The sequence below is a fragment of the Ochotona curzoniae genome, unplaced genomic scaffold (genome assembly GCF_017591425.1).
Source record: "Ochotona curzoniae isolate NIBS_2020 unplaced genomic scaffold, NIBS_Ocur_1.0 contig_3190, whole genome shotgun sequence".
NCBI lineage: Eukaryota > Metazoa > Chordata > Mammalia > Lagomorpha > Ochotonidae > Ochotona > Ochotona curzoniae.
In genome coordinates, this window is record NW_024465751.1 from 21,301,309 (window position 1) to 21,313,484 (window position 12,176).

The following is a 12,176-nucleotide window of genomic DNA, read 5'->3' on the forward strand; positions in this document are numbered from 1 at the left end:
TATACATACATTTATGCAAAATCCTGCTGCAAACAGTGTATCAAAAAGTGAAAATGTTCTTTACTATGTTACATTTTCAAAAATTTACAAGACTATTCATGAATCCAATGACAAGGCCATGTTTAAAACAAGTATTACGTGCTGTTGTTCGGACATACGGTGACATCCAGTCCGGAGCCAGAGTGAACACCCTTCGGATATAAAGCAAATATTGCTCACACTTGAGGAGAGGACTTCATAGCCCAATGTCTTCCTAGGAGATGTTTTCAATCATGTAGTGCTTTACAACATTTCTTCACCATATTTTTATATATCATTTTAAAAGACATGCATTTTTCTAATTGGAAAAACAGATTTACAGAGAGAAGAAGAAACAGAGAGGAAGATCTATCTTCTAGTTCACTCTCCAAGTGGCTGCGGTAGTCAGAGCCGAGCTGACCTGAAACCAGGAGCCAGGAGCTTCTTCTGGTTCTCCCAAGTGGGTACAGTGTCCCAAGGTTTGGGCTGTCCTCCACTGCCTTGCCATACCAAAAGCAGAGAGCTGAATCGGAAGTGCAACAGCCAGGACATGGACTGGTGCACAGATGCAATCCAGGTGCTTGCAAGGCCAGGATTTAGTCACTAGGTTACCATGCTGGACTCTGTATACCAATTTCTGTATCTGCTAGGTTTATATATATATATATATGTGTGTATGTGTGTGTGTATATACATAAATTTTATAAAGAAAGTTATATTTTCGTGCAAAATTATGTTTTCAGGTAACAAGAAAGTGTATTTGCAGCACAGCAAAATATAAGCAGTGTTACTTAGTGCTAGGAGTCAATATTAGAAGTAAACTGTGAGCACAAATGGGCCCCAGGCTGCCACCTTGTAAGGGCACAGCCCCTCATGGAGCCACATCTAGCTGGTTTTACCTGACACTTTGAGGTAATTAAAAAACCTCCCATAGAGTTGTATGTTCACAAAATTATCCTTTTTCCAAATGCTTTAAAAGAACCAAGTTTCAGATATCAGAATGTGTTTTAAGGGAAAAAAAGTGTCTTTGTCTCTATGTAAAAGAATGAAAGGATTATTGAATGACCATTCTGCTGAGGGATCATTAAGGACTCTGCAGATTGAGGAGTGCTTGCGCCCCAGAGCCTGGTCCAAGTGCAGGGCATTTCACACACACACAACAAAACACGTTTGTTATGAAGGACTACACTATTGTAGTAATGTGGGGGAAAAAATCTCTTGAGGGGTGGGAGTTTGGGGGGAGTCCCAAATAAAATTTTAAAAAAGTAAGTAAGTAAAACTACCCCTCCCCCCCAAAAAGAAAGAAAAGAAAGAAAAACATGTTTAATTAAGCAGGTGATGTCTTATATTTATTTTCTTTCTGCTTCTGCCGGAATCAGGTCTTAAGGATCTCACCAGCCTGGTGGGAGGTTTTGCAAACCCTGTTTGTAATTGAGTTCAAGAAAATGAAACTATTTAAACTAGCAATGTTTAATTTCCTAAAGTTTAATGGTCTCAATGTTGTAAATATATGATACACTATGACATTTCCTTTTCTTTTTTTCAAGAATTTGTTTCTCTTTGGAATGCTTCCAAAGATCTTCTGGAAAACAGATTTTCTGACATCTCTGAATGCCTTTCTACTCATTAAAAAGCTACAAATGTAGAAAATGTACTACAGAACAGTTCACTGAATTCAGTTCACTGGAGTTATTTAAGCAGGAGTCCACTGATCATTGTTCATTGTTTTATATCAACTTGAGTTCTGAACACCTATTAGTAGAAATCAAGTTTGAGTTAGATGACCTTTCTAATATTTGTCACTCATATATGGTCCTACACTTTATTATACAGTACCAGAACCAGGCATAAACCCATTAAGATGTAACAGGTCTATCAGTATTTTTGTTATTACTGGACATGGTAGTTGAGGCAGATAGTTTTTCGTTTTATTTTCCATTTAAATTAATCAACAAATGGCATCTTTATCTTCTTCTGAGTTGACATTCTGTCTTCTAACTTTTCTTTTTCCCAATCAGCAATTAAAGTAAAAGTTTTTACCTAAGTATGTGAATACATGCGGCTTTGCTTGGGATAAAAGAAGTGAGCAAAGATCATTACATTGAACCTAAGTGTTAGACTAATTTAGAGCTAGATAGAACATTTAGGCCTTGGATAGTAAAACAGAAAAAAAAAAAGACAAGAAAAAATGTTTTCTCACATCCAATACGGCACTTCACCCATGGTCATACATCTATACGATTACTTCCTATTAACAATGGTTTTCCACTGGACATCATGAGGAGCCCTGTGCTTCAATTAAATTCCAAAACAAGCTTAAATCCCTCAGGTTAAGAGCTAAGTCCCACAAGTTCCTGAACTGTGGATTGGCTTGAAAATTCTAGACTTGTGTAAATGAGATAATGCATTATGTTTTCATTTTAACTTGGTTTTGATATAGCCAAGTATGTTGAGATTCATCCATCTTATTATGTGTATCAAGAGCTTATTTCTTTTCAGTGCTGAGTAGTAATAGTTCATTGTATATAGATCAAGGATGGGTAAATACAGTAGGCCAATCCAGCTGGCAAAATGCAGTCTGCCATTTGCTAAAAATCATTCTCTTCTCTCATGTATTTTTTAATGCTTGTTTCTTATAACAGGAGTACTGAATACAAATGATTTGATCCAGAAGTTGAAAATGTGTACTGTTTGACCTTTTACAGAAACAGTTACCTTATCTCTGACATGAATAACAAGTAGATATAGTAGTAAATTATATAATCATTAAAAGTAATTTACCTGTTGATGGACATTTGAGATTTTGCCAGTTTTAGGGTTTCACAATCAAAGCTGCATGAACATTTGTACAATTCTGTATGTGGGCATTTAATTTTTCTTGAGAAAATATCTGGAAGTGTGAGCTGGGTAATATTTCCCATGCATGTTAGCATCTTAACTTACTGCCAAATTGTCTTTCAAGATGATTGTGCTATCCGACATCTCAACCAGCAATGTAAAAATGTTCAAATTGCTGTGTTTCCCTGACAACCACTGACATGGTCCGTTTTTTTTTTTTCTCTATTTTAGCCAATTCCATTGAACTCATAGTGAAATGTATTATTGTGTTACGAGCTGAGTTTCCCTAATAACTAAGGATGTATAACCACTTCATGTGCTTGTTAGGCATATGCCTATAGGAAAGTGAGGGTTAAGGTCCTTGGTTATTTAACAGTGATTGGAGTGTGAAAGCTCTCTAGACAGCCCTGATTTGTTACCTGACAGCTGTATGTTGCAAAGTGTCATAGAATGTATCCTTCAAGGAGCAAAAATTTGCAGGTCTGATAAAATTGAATTTATTGATTTTTTTTTCTTTTACCGCTTATGTTCTATTAACAAAATCTTGCCCACATTCACAGGAACTAACACTGTCTAATGTTACATTGAGATCTCTGACCTGATATGAGTTAATCTTTATGCAAGGTTTAAGCTGGAATTCTGCTCTATGTTTTGCTTATTGAAAGGAAACACCACAACGTTTTCCTGGGTGAACTTTGTTAATTTTAGTACCAGGTAGTATAAGTTCTTTATATTTTTCTTTTCAAGGTTAGTTTAACTTTCAAGGTCCTATGCATTCTCATATAAGCTTCAGAGTCAGCTTGTCAATTTCTACAGTCTTGGTTAGATTTTCACTGAGATTGCACTGGAAGGTGTTTGAGGGAGAGCTGAGACATCAATAACATTAAATCCTCACATCCATGAACATGCTCTGTTTTTCACTTAATTAGGCTTCTTTTAATTTCTCTTAGGAACGGCTTGCACTTATTAGTGTATATGTCTTGCAATCTTTTGTCAGATTTATCTTTATGCATTCCATAATTTTGATTCTATTATAAACGGTATTTTAAAGTTTTTAGTTTCTGATTTATCACTGCTTATATACCAGTCAAATCAACATTCTTTCCTTTTTTTTTTTAAGGCTTATTTTCATTGGAAAGTCAGATTTACAGAAAGAAGGAGAGCCATCTGTTGGTTTATACCCCAAGAGGCCACAATGATTGGAGATGAGCTGATTTGAAGCCGGGAGCCAGGAGATTCTTCCAGTTCTCCCACACGGATGCAAGTGTCCCAAGACTCTGGGTGGTCTTTGACTGCTTTCCCAGGAAACAAACAGGGAGCTGGATAGGAAGTGGAGCATCCAGAACACAAATGTGTGCCATCTGACCTCCTGGGCATGCAAGGCGAGGACGTTAGCCAATAGTTTACTGCTCCAGGCCCTGAATCAATATTCTTATAGTGACTTTACAGTCTACAACTTCAATAAACTCATTGAATAGATCCAAGTGATTTTTTTCATGATTCTTAATTATAGACTATATTTTTCTTCTAATTTGCTAAGAGTTTTAATCATCAGTAGATGTTGACGATCACAGAATGATTTTACTGAATCTTCTGAGATGATCAAATGGCTCTATATGTTGGGTTTCTAATATAGCCAATTATTTTGCTTGATTTTTGAAAATGTTAACATTTAAAAACATAAAGCAACCTAATTTTAATATACTTTCTACTAGAGGATAGATCTCTTGTGGCCAAGCTGTATTATCCTTACATCTATTATTAAATTTGAAATACTGTTCTGTGTATATTTTCATTAACAATATTGGTTTGTAGTTTTTTTTTCCTTCTAGTATTTTTTTCCTCATTTTGATATTAGGGTAATATTGATCTTTATGCTAGTGTTGCCATACATTTACTGCTGTAAATAGAACAAAATCTCATATTCAATGTTAATACTTTTGCTTTCAATGCTTAAGTATCTTCTACACAATTTTAAATCAAAATAACTATAATGATCAATTCAGTTGTTCTTTAAAATGTCAACTTTTAACAGATACAATTTTCCTCCACCCAAATCACTTCTTTTCGCCATTTCCTGTAGTGTGTGTCTTTTGGTGACATGTTTTTAATGTCTTTAAAGTGCAGGGAAGTCTTTTCTAGTCATGGTGACTACATGACTCTGACTAAGTGACAATGATTAGAAAAGACTTCCCTGCATTTTAAAGACGCCACTTGACAGGATATGGCTATCTGGGCTGGCAGTGTCTTCATTTCCCTTAAATACATGGTGCTTCCATCCTAGGACTAACGTTGTACCTGGTCATTTTTATTCTGTATGAAGTGTGGGTTTTGGTTTTGGTGTTCTGTTTTTATCTCTTACTGTGGAGCTTAGTAAGATATTATCGTCAATACTTGTTACGAAACATTGTTTACAATGTGACTCGCATTTCTTTTTCAAGTCACTTTAGTTTTTAACTTTCCTTGGATCTGTGGGCTGCAGTGTTCAGGAGCCAATAGAAAACTCGGCATATTGTTTTTAAAAATGTCCTTCTGTTAGAGCTTCTGCCTTTCTCTGAGGTTCTAAATGGAGTTACATAGGCTTAGATTTATTCCGGGACTTAATGATACACTGTTACACCTTTTCAGTTTTATTTTCTTTTTATATTTCATCATCTAGGATTTCCATTACTGTGCTCCCAATTACCTTTTATCAACTGGTGTCCTGTTAATCTCATCAAATACTGTTTTAAATATTAGAGACTGTATTCTCCCTCTCTAAAACTTCATTTTGAAGTTTTCTTAGGTCTACTATGTCCTAGAGGTAGTACTTTTCTTTGTTCTTGTTCTGACTTCAGAGAAGCGTGGGAATAGTACCTACTAATTGCTTTGACATCATATGTATCAGTCATCTGTCAAGTACGTTCATCCAGACTAATTGAATTTTTTTCTTCTTCTTCTGACTCCTATAGCATGTGTTTCCGTGTCAGGCATAGTAAGTTGTCCCTCGTTAATTGTACACATTGTTTAAAGCATTATTATACTTTGTTCACGGATGTAGCTAAATTAGAAATCACTTGATTTGTTTAGCCCTGATTATAATCTCACAAGAGTAGAATGGCTAATCTAGAGTTACATTTTGTATTGTGACAGTTAGCTTTGCAGTATGTCATCTGGTCTCACAAGCAATATTTTTCTGCTCTAGTCATGAGCTATCCCTGACTTTACTTGAGTGCCAGGGATTATTCTGCTTGGTCTACATGGCATATTTTTCCTACATATATGTACGGGTGAACACTAAGCAGAATACTCAAAGTGCACCCACAGGCTTTTGTGTTCCCGCAAGCAACCTTTTGTTGTGTGGGGAGAATTCTGCCTTAAAACTCTTGTTTTATTGGCTTCCCTGGATGCCACTTCCATGCCCTTAGTTCCTGAAGACTGTTAGATTGATCCTGAGTCTCCTTGCTCTGCTCAGCAGCCAGGAAAGTGTCTGCTGTAATTAAGATGACATAATGGTAATGAACATCTCATTTTTTTATCCTCTTTTATGGATCAGCATCTGAAAACTATTGTGTTGTGTAATTCATATGGATTTAAGTAATTTCAGAAGACAGAGTGAACCCGTCTCATTTTCATTAATGTCCCTAATTATAACTTATTTGAGCTGGGAATATAATCCCTTAAAGTCTGAAAATGAAATCTAAAATCTTGGTTTACAACTGTGGTTATGTAGCTGACAAACAGGAAGTTTATTAAGTCAACACTGATTTATTCAGGAAAAGAGCGTGTATAACACATCCAAATTTCAGGAAATCAAAAATTTTCAATATCTAGGAACATAGCCTACTACCTACATAAATGTGTGTGCTTTTAAACCATTAGTCATAGAAATTAAATTCATCTTTCTCAAATATGAATGGTAAATCTAGAAAATTCTGGAAATCTGCCAAAAATTATTTAGCAGGAAAAATGGAGACAGAAAGTCTTTGTAGAAGATATCTCAAAGACTTGATAGTATTAAACTTCGTTTTTCACCAAGAGAGTGGCTATAAAATAATTTGTCAGTATAGTTTGCATTTTCTTAACCACTAACAAATTTGAAAATCTTTTAATATGTTTAATATGCTTTTATTATAATGGTAAAGACATTTAAAATAAGAATTGTATTTTTAGATGGGTTTATATGTAAGAATGTGGGTATTTATATATCTATACAATACATATGACATGTGATACTATTTTATTATGAATGGCAGTAGTATGTCAGGCCAAGTCTCAGGATAGCAATTAGTTTAGATGAAGATGGGAGAAAGAATGAAAAATTTGCAAAGCGGTAACATACTAAATATTCTTTTGTTGTGTGGTGGTTTTAGAGTTGATTATCGTATGATTAATTTAAACAGTAAAATAAAACGTGTTGTTCTATGGATTAGTGATAAAAGCGTATTAAGCAATTAATGACATTTTTAGATTGTGCTTCCTTTATGAGGAAAAAAGAAAGTTTTTTTTTTAAAAAATGAAAAATGAAGATAGATGAGAAAGGGGATAGCACAAACGAACAGTAGATTGAGATCTTTCACTAGAAAAATAATGGCAAAGTGGATTAAAAACACATGATGATAAAATTACTTTCTTGCAAAGTAAAGGTACATTGTAGTTCATGTCTTTACTCCCAAATAAAAGCAAATATACTCATATAGTATAATACAGAATTTTCTACCTTTATCTATACTTATCATATCATGATACATTTAAATAGCAGAACATCAATCATGTAACTATTAGGAGGGAAAATACAAAGGGAGAAAGAGAAGGGGAGAAGAGTCACTATACCTACAAAACCGTATAGTGGTAAATAATAAATATATTTTTATTTTGGGGGGGTCGTCATTCCGGTCTTTATTGGGGTGCCAAGGGCATGGCCCCTAGAAGAAGGTGTTGGGCCTCTTGGTGGTGAAGCGTGGCTTGTGCTGTCGCCGCAGCACCCGGTGGGGCAGCGGGAACTTGATCTTGGAGTGTGGAACTGCTTCACGGCCGGCGGCACTTGCTGGCGGGGATCTCCTCCACCTTCATGGTCTGGATCGAGTGGGCCCGGGCGCGGTGCCGGGCGCCCATGTCACGGAAGCACTGCGTGATGGCGCCCGGCGTGGTCAGGTCGCGGCACTCGCGGTACAGGTTGTGCGTGCCGCTGCGGGAGTCGTAGCGCAGCCAGATGCCGAAGTTCTTGACGCGCAGAGGGGATTTCTCGAACATCTGCCCGCAGTACACAGTCTCCCCTGACGACTTCTTCATCTTCCTGAGCTGCGACACGAAGTACCAGAAGCGCGACTTGGCCACCGCATGGTTGGGCACGAAGTTACGCGTGCGGTAGAAGGGCGGCGTGCGGCACTTGGGGGTCGGCAAGCAGCGCCCCACCACTTGTACTCCCGGAGGGTGCCCAAGGCCTTCACCGCATCACCCGCAAAAGCAATAATAAATATATATATTTTTAAAAGAAAGTTGATTCCACAAGAGTACTAGGTGGAAATGCATGAGTTCAGGGGAGAGATGATGAGGAAAAGGAAGAAATAAATTGCAAGTTAACATGCTGAGGAAGCCTAATGAAAATACTAAAATATCAGAGGAATGATAGGGACAACGGACACAGCAAAGTAGAGAAGACAAAAGAATGGGGGCTGAAAGTGCGACAAAGTGTTAACTATGACACACCTGGTGGAAGACAATGAAAATGGTGGATCAAACTAAAAATTCAGAATTCACTTTCTTGAAACCAAAGAACTGGAACCTACAAAAGAACTCAGCATGTCACCATCAAAATGGGCCAGAGAAGCCAATATTGCATCATAACCAAATCAATATATTGAATTTCAAAGAAAAGGAACGAAACCTTGCAGAATAAAAACAGGATCCCCTTTTGGCAGGAGAAAGGGGGAATCTAAGGCTGTCCTCAGATTTTTCCACAGTAAAAGTCAATGCTAACAGCATATAAAGCAAAGCCTAGAAGAAAAGTCAAAGCATTGAAGGCACCGACCTACGATTTTACACCTTGTCGAACTCATCCAGATAGAAAGATGCAATCTGACACACTGAACAGAAGCTGACTCACATTACCATTCCCATGAAACCTTCTTGAGGATTCTTTTTAAAAAGATTTTTCATTTATTTGAAAGGCAGAGTTACAGAAAGGAGAGATAGAGAGCTTTTCCCTCCACTGGTCACTCTCCAAATGGCCACAACAGGCACAGCTGAGCTGAGCTGAGCTGAAGCCAGGAGCCAGGAACTTTTTCCATTCTCCCACATGGCTGCAGGAGCCCAAGAACTTCAGCCATCCTCTGCTGATTTCCCTGGCCATCAGCAGGGCTCTGGGTTAGAAGTGGACCACATGGGACTAGAATTGATATCCATGTGGGGTGTCAGCACCGCAAGCTGAGGACTACACCACATGCAAAATCCCTTTCTGGAAAATTTTTATGAAGGACAAGTTTTAATTGAATAGGAAAATGAAAAATTAATGTAAAATGCAGTTCATAAGCACTGAATCTTTAGCTATAGAGCCTCATAAAATACTAAAATAACAGTGAGGCTCAGAATGACAGAATGGAGAGTGTTATATACTCTGACAGTAAAGAGAAAAAGAACATATAAAAACTAGGGGTGAAAGGATTAAAGGAAGTTAAGTAAATTATTATTATTATTTTAACTTTAAATAGCTGTCGCATGGACTAAAGCAGACACATTAATCCATAAAGGACCAAATATTCTTTAAATTGCTTATTTAAGTGCTAAGAAATATAATAGGCTAAATCAGATCATGGAGAAAAGAAAATGATAAATTTGATTGCATCCTCTAAGAAAATAATAGAAATTAGTTAAGTAAATGAGCAAACTATGGCAGACTACAATTAGGCATATTCATATCAACAGAGGACTATATTAACTTATTAGAAGAAAAAGGTTGGGTCTGGTGGTGGTGTGGCATAGTGTGTTAAGCCTCTTACTGGCACAATAGGATGGACGGGTTTTCTCTATGGATGCTGGTTTAAGATCTGCCTGCTGTACCTGGTAAGTCAGTGGATGACAGCCCAGTTATTTGGGCCCCGGGACCCATAAGAGAAACCCAGAAGCTCCAGACTCCTGTTTTCTCCTGGCCCAGCCCTGGCAATTGTGGCCATTTGGGGAGTGAACTAGAAGATGGAAGATTTCTCTCTGTCTCTCTTCCTCTCTTCATAACTCTACCTTTCATGTAAATTAAAAGTAATTTTTTTTAAAGGAAAAGGCTTCCTGACCTGATCACATTAAAATCCAATTATATGTTGTAGATAATAGCTGTACCTAAAACAAGTGAGTCATAAAATTGAAATCACTAGACTTGATAAAAATGTGCTGAGCCAATGATTACCAAAAAGGTAAGGTTGAAGTCTTACTCTTTGGTAGAATGAACTGAGATCTAAAACATTATATAAATAAGGAACATTTTATGCTAAACTGTACAATGTATAGTAGTTATGAATCTCAGTGCGTTAAATAATATGTCATCAATATTTACAGAGTGACAGAAAATGCACATGGTAAAAAAGACTGACATATTTTTATTATGAAATATAACAGTAGAAGAGATTAGTAGCAGGTGATTTGAATGAAAATAATAATTCATGACAAAAATCTAGAAGTGAAAAAAGAAGGAAGAGATTTAGAACATTAGTAAGCGTACATTCCTACATTCCTACACACACAAACCCACAACTACCTAAAACAGAAGGTTTGCCGTCTCCAAGTGCTTCTGTAATATTAACAAAATGTAACTATATTCTAAAACACAAAGAAAAATCTAATAAATTCTGGAACAGTGATTACCTAACACATACAACAGTAGATGACATATCCAACTACATTTAAAATTTCTTCTCCAACAATGGGGATTAGAATCAAATGTGATTTATTTCCCTATTTAGTTAAGAGGGAAAGACAAGAAGAGCTATTGGCAGGTAGAGAGTTCTCATTTTGCTCAGTCATTCTGCAAGTAACTACAATGTCGGTTATATAGGCTGGACTGAAGCTGAGCTAAAAACACAATCCAGTTTTCCACATGGGTGTCAGGGACCCAAGTGTTTGTTCTACCACCTGCTGCCTCACTTGCTGTGTATTTGCAGGAGGCTAAAATCAGAAGCTTGACCTGGTCCTCTGATGTGAGATTGGGACTCCTGGACTATAGTGCAACTCTTGTGCCAAAATGTCTTCCATTGTTTTCTTCTTTAGGATTGTGAACTATTTTTTCTAAGGGGTTTTTGAAAGATTAGATGATAGATGTAAAGCAACTAAAAGCTTAGTTTCAGTAAGTAGTAGATCTCATCTCCTTAAGCAGGTAAGTAGGAGTCCACTTGCAAACTGGGGCATCAGATTTTGCGATGATTGGATTAAATACTTACAAGAAACATACTGAGCAGAATGTACTATGATAGACACAGAGATGTAGCTATGAACACAATAGGCAAAAACTCATGATATGAAATTCCCTGGTCTATGTGGTGCAATCAAGTTTATCACTTTTTAATTCTTCTAGTATTGTACTGTAATACTGTACTGCCAGTACAATATGAAGGAGAGCCTCTGGCACTTCTGCAGCCACCTTAGACATCCCTCGGGGCAGAGTTCAAGGGCATGGGTTCAGAACTCGTGGGGCTCTACTGCTGACATTCAGGCATCAGAGGGTCATTTGTCACCGTGCCCTTGTCTCAAAGCTGACACTGATCCGACTTGTCCTGAAAACCAATCCCTAGCATGAAGCATTAATTTCCCCAGAGTGGACTTCAAGAACAAATAAGAAGATGCCTTCACCAGGAATTGTATTTCACTTTGAACAAGTAGAAAAAGAAAAAAAAAAAAACATGTAAACACTCAATATAATGCTGGGTAGATTCTATGAAAAGGGAAGTTAGCACTTGAAGCAAATGAGAGAACTGTAAGGTTAGGTTGCTGGGAGACAGAATAACTTCATTTTATCCCCCAAAAGCCTGGTGATCTTATAGTTTTCTAGCCTGTTTTGGCTCTGAAGTTTAAATCATTCTCACATTTAACCAAAGACAACAAAGTGTGCCTTACTCAATACTTCTTTCTTGAGATTCCTTGACATTTTGTTTATTATATGTAATTGACAAGAATAAATTGCTTTGTGAAAGGAGTCACTTTTTGTTTCCAGTTTAGAGAATCTCTGGATATAGGTCATAGATTTTATAAAGCACCCAGCTGTGTAACAAGTGGGCATTTTCAACCTGCATAGCGAGGAGGGATTTCTGAAACACATTGTCTCTGATTCTTCTTCATAAAATTCAGCTCCTACCCCA

General features: G+C 37.0%; 1 pseudogene; it reads right to left on the reverse strand.

Moving 5' to 3' along the window:
* Positions 1–7,721: 7,721 nt before the first annotated feature.
* On the reverse strand, positions 7,722–11,470 carry LOC121155946 (annotated as a pseudogene).
* Positions 11,471–12,176: the final 706 nt, after the last annotated feature.